The sequence below is a fragment of the Cebus imitator genome, unplaced genomic scaffold, assembly GCF_001604975.1.
Source record: "Cebus imitator isolate Cc_AM_T3 unplaced genomic scaffold, Cebus_imitator-1.0 Scaffold205, whole genome shotgun sequence".
Lineage (NCBI taxonomy): Eukaryota > Metazoa > Chordata > Mammalia > Primates > Cebidae > Cebus > Cebus imitator.
Window position 1 is genome coordinate 3,441,384 of NW_016107520.1, and position 5,133 is coordinate 3,446,516.

Here is a 5,133-nt window from a genome sequence, read left to right on the forward strand (position 1 = left end):
CTCTAATCAGTGGCCCACCAGAAAGGGACAAATAGAGTAAAAACAAAGTTTGTGTCTAAGAACACCAAAGTGGCCTCTCCTATGGGAAAATCGGCCCAGGCTCTGTGGAGCTCCTCCGGAAAGCCCAGCATAAGCCCAGCAGGGGCCAACCCACCCCAGCCGCTATGTCCTTGCTGCTGCTTTTGTCGCCAGCTCCACTAACTTGCTGAGACTTTTCCCCATTTGAAATCAGACCCCAGGCTGATGGTTGTCAAATCCCATGAGCCCGGTGCTTACAACAGGGACACAGAGAAATGGGCTTTGATGGCTGCCCTTCAATTCAGCTTTGCCTCTCGCTGTGTCAGGAGGAGGAAGCCACTCAGTCTCACCGAATGGGGAGCTCCCTAGGCTACAGACGGTGACTCCTGCTGGTGCCTGGTACCTGTGAGGAGGCTGAGCATCCAAACAGATCAATATGGCCAAGGAACCACACTTAGTGATGGGATAACTAGATGCTAATTAATTGTACCTCTTACTCTCTCATCTGAACTTACCTTATGAACCAGTAGTCAAAAAAGGGATGGGCAAGAAGGGAGAGAAGGAAAGGGGAAGAAAAAAGTAGAAGAGTGACAAGACCATTCCCGGGTACTTTAAGTAGTTTCAGCGCCTATAAAAATTTCATAGCAACCAAAAATACTAGAAGAAAATCTAAAATATAAAGTAGTGAAGGTTGTCAGTGAAAGAAATATAATTTTTATTTTCTACTTTTATAATAAAAATACTTTATTTATTTATTTATTTATTTTGAGACAGAGTTTCACTCTTGTTGCCCAGGCTGGAGTGCAATGGTGTGATCTCGGCTCACTGTACCTCCGCCTCCTGGGTTCAAGTGATTCTCCTGCCTCAGCCACCACGCCCAGCAAATTTTTGTATTCTTAATAGAGACAGGGTTTCATCATGTTGGACAGGCTGGTCTTGAACTTCTAACCTCAAGTGATCTACCTGCCTTGGCCTCCCAAAGTGCTGGGATTACAGGTGTAAGCCCCCGCACCTGGTCTGAAAAAATACATGTTAAAGATAATCCCCTCCCCCAGTACTTCTCCCCACTCCTCCGGTTTTCTCAGTACCAGATGTGGCCACCATGTTTGACATGCACAATGTCACAGGGTGCCTTGGCTGGGGCATGAGGCATCCTGAGGCCTCGATGACACAGGCAGTCAGCAAAGGAGGAGGAGACTCACATGAGAAAAATAAAGGCTGGGAAAGGGAGGGCAACCAGACACCCAGCCTGGCAAGGAGCACAGATGAGGAGAACCCCCAGGTGGCAGGCACTGTTGGCTCTAGGGGATCATGAGGAGCCCAGGTAGGGTGTGAAAGGTGAGGGCATAAAGGTATCACTAGCAAGACCTGAGTGGGGTGACAGGACAACAGGCAAATAGGCTGGGGCCCCAAGGGCTAATTTTAATACGGAAGGAAGGTGATGATGGTAGGGAAATTGAGGCAAAAGCTCAGTTCTGTGGTTGCCAACCGAAGAAATCCTTTTACTTGAAATGTCCATGACATCCAGGGTTCTTCCCAGAACACAGTACCTGAGAGATTGGCCTGTGACATGATATCAGGTCATACTAGGTCTGAGGCTGACATGCTGCTGTTCTTTCTGTTGCTCACCTGATAAACTCGGAACATGGGCAAGGCTGAGCCCGAGGTAGAGAACAGCAATGACCAAGACTGTGAGGAGCTGTTGATGGACAGGAGGGTGGAGACATTGAGCTTCAGGGCTGTCAGTTCCAAGGCGGAGGACTGGCTCAACAGGAAGGTCTAGTAATGCAGGATGGGAAGTGCTACTATCAAGACACATGAATAGGGGAAGCCGAGGAATCTCTGGATTTTATCACAGCTTAAAAAAATTAAAAAGCCCCATAAAAAGGCAAAGAATTTATCCATAGTCAAGATCTGTGATTGATCATGAAAAAAGCTTTCTTTTTCCTTCCTTCTTTCTCTTTTCTTTTCCTTTTCTCTCTCTCTCTCTCTTTCTTTCTCTTCCTTCCTTCCTTTCTTTTCTTTTCTTTTCTTTTCTTTTCTTTTCTTTTCTTTTCTTTTCTTTTCTTTTCTTTTCTTTCTTTTCTTTTCTTTTTTTGAGACAGAGCCTCAGTCACCCAGGCTGGAGTGCAACGGCACCATCTGGGCTCACTGCAACCTCTGCCTCCCAAGTTCAAGCGATTCTCCTCCCTCAGCCTCTTGGGCAGCTGGGATTACAGGCATGCACCACCATGCCTGGCTAATTTTTGTATTTTTAGTAGAGATGGGGTTTCGCCATGGTGTTCAGGCTGGTCTCGAGCTTTTTACCTCGTGATCTGCCTGCCTCAGCCTCCCAAAGTGCTGGGATTACAGGTGTGAGCTATCGTGTCTGGCTGAGAAAAAAAGTTTTATTTTAAAAAGATTTTCTATAAGAGAAGAAATACTCATTATAAAGTTAAAAAAAAATAGAGAAAATTATAAAGATGACAATGATATCACCAAAACTCCATCATTCAGAGATAAGCCACAGCTAACATTTTGGTATATTTGCTTCAGTTTATTTTTTTATTAAAAATAAAAAGGCATTACTTTCTAAAAAGGTGGGGCAAATAAAAAATTAAAAATAAAAAGACAAAAATCAAAATATTATTTAGAGCATTTTAGTTTCTTCTAAACTTAAATAAATCACATATGTATTTTATAATATTTTCTCATATCTTGAGGATGTATGTGTAAACAACATTTTTATTGGTAGCAATATCTTTTACTGAATGACTATATCAAAATTTATGTAAGGATTCCCTTACTGTTTAGTAGTAAATGGGTTTCATTTTTTTTGCTATTATAAACAATGAGACAAATTCTAAGCATTCAAAACAGTGTTTATGTCCCTGATCATTTCTGATGATAAATTCCTAGAAGTGGAATGACTAGATCCCTTATACATTTTCTATGACTTCTCTGCATAGCTCAGTGACTCTCCTGCCAAACTCAGTTTCTTACAAAACAAAATACAATGAAACTCTGCTAAATTAAGAGAGAAAAGTAGTATTGACATACGCTTATCCTATAGTGGGTGATAAAACGAAGATCTGAAAGCTTTTGGCAGGCTGGAACAGCATCTCAGATGTTACAAATGCAAAATCTCAGGGATATGATTTGGCATTTAGAGTCACCAGACCGAATGAGTGAAGTACAAGGTGAAAGAGAGGTGACCTAACAACAAGCAAGAGGAGTCATGTGAATAATAATAAAAAAAAAAAGCTATCTTTGGCCATAATAATAAAAGTATAGAGTCTAGAACAGGAGGATGATGGTCCTGCTCTGCTCTGTGTGGTTAGACTCGCCCCCAGCACTTGGCCCCGCACAGTAAAGGAAACACTAACAAATAGCCCATGTTCAGAGGAGAGATCAGAATAACAAGAAATAACCTGTGTGTTCTCGCTTTTCTGCATTGGGACTCAGTAGCCATGTCTATGTTAGGTGATGCAGGCCCCTGCCCAGGGTTGGGGAATCCCAGGTAGGTCTTCGGAATCTCCACGGGCAGTTGAAATTGACATGAAAGTCACCAATGAGTTATGTGCATGGCAGGACTGCAGTTAAGAGGACGCTGACTCCTGCTTAGAATCCTAGCAACTTTGTTCTCAGGTTGGAGATGTTTAATTCGTCTCTTGATTCTATGAGACATCTCAGGTAAAGCTCACCAGAGCCTGTTTCTGTAACTTGCAACTGAAATATTAATAGAACTGTGCGGGTACACTATGGAAATGTTGAAACAACCGTGGTGTTTATTTTGGTGGAAAAAAGACTCAGAGGGAAACATGAGAGCTGTGGGCAAATATTTGAAGGACTCGTCACTGAGAAGCCGAGTCAGGCTTGTTCCACAAGTTCTCAAATGGTAGAACTAGAAAGGTGCAGGGTCCATTGGATTTTCTCGAATATGGGAGGAGTTGCCTTGGGAAAGAGTGAGTTCTCAGTGCAAATGTCCACATGATTTTCTGCAACCCCATGACGACTCTTGTAGAGGGGTTCGAGTCTTAAATATTACTGCTTTCAAAGTGCTCCTCTGGTCTGGGTAACTACCCTAGTTTATCCCTTTACTTCTTATTTAAGCCACCCTTGAAAGGCCATTCCTGGGATTTGGGTGCCTCTGGGGGATGAGGTCAAAGACACATACAGAAGGTCCCCAGCTTACCATGGTTCAACCTAAGATTTACAATGATGCAGAAACAATATGTGTTCAGTAGAAATCGTACTTCAAAATTTGAACTTTGACCATTTCCTGGGCTGGCGATATAGTACGATCTCTCTCATATTGCCAGGCAGGGTTAGTGAGTAGCAGCTCCAGTCAGCAACAGAGTCATGAGCACACACAACTGATACTGTGCTCCACAGGGTACTGTATTCAATAAATTACATGAGATAGTCAACACTTCGTGATAAAATAGGCTTGTGTTACATGATTTCACCCAACTGTAGGCTAACGCAAGAGTTCTTAGCATGTTTAAGGTAGGCTAGACTAAGCTATGCTGTTCAGTAGGTTAGGTGTATTAAATGTATTTTCTGCTTATGATAATTTCAGCTTACGATGGGTTGATCTGGACGTAGCCCCAGAAGTCAAGGAACATCTGTACTCTTGGAAGTCCCTCTCACTGGAGACTTCAGGAAAATAGCAAACAATTGATTACATAGTTCTAAACATGCTATCATTATTGATTAAATTAAATGCAGTACAGTATGCTTTTCTACTTCAAAGATGTAAGCCAAATGGTCTGTCAATTTTGGGGTGGTTTGCTTTGCCTGCTTTGATTCTCTTCTGCGTTGTCAGGAGAGCGGATAAAATTGTTTGTCTTTCTCCCTCCCGTAGGCGTGCCTACCCCAACCTACTGCATACCCTTTCCAACAGGTGACTTTGTTCCCAGCAGGCCTCAACAGAATCGAATCTCAACGGAAGGAAGAGCAGCGCCACCTACTGGGCACAGACTCTCGGGCTTTTTATTCTGAGTACTGTTTTTGGGAGATAACCCTCTTGTTAGAGAAGTCTCTTCACAGAACCCAGGTGACATGATCTGAATCCCCAGTGACATTCTGGAAGAATTTGGAGGAATTAAATATCCCACCACTAGCTGGATGGGG

General features: G+C 42.9%; 1 long non-coding RNA gene across 1 annotated transcript; it reads left to right on the forward strand.

The window, feature by feature from the left end:
• The first annotated feature begins 1,270 nt into the window (after nucleotides 1–1,270).
• Nucleotides 1,271–4,754, forward strand: LOC119474048. Its single transcript, XR_005203348.1, has 2 exons — nucleotides 1,271–1,356; nucleotides 4,580–4,754. It is a non-coding gene; the product is annotated as an uncharacterized LOC119474048 (long non-coding RNA).
• Nucleotides 4,755–5,133: the final 379 nt, after the last annotated feature.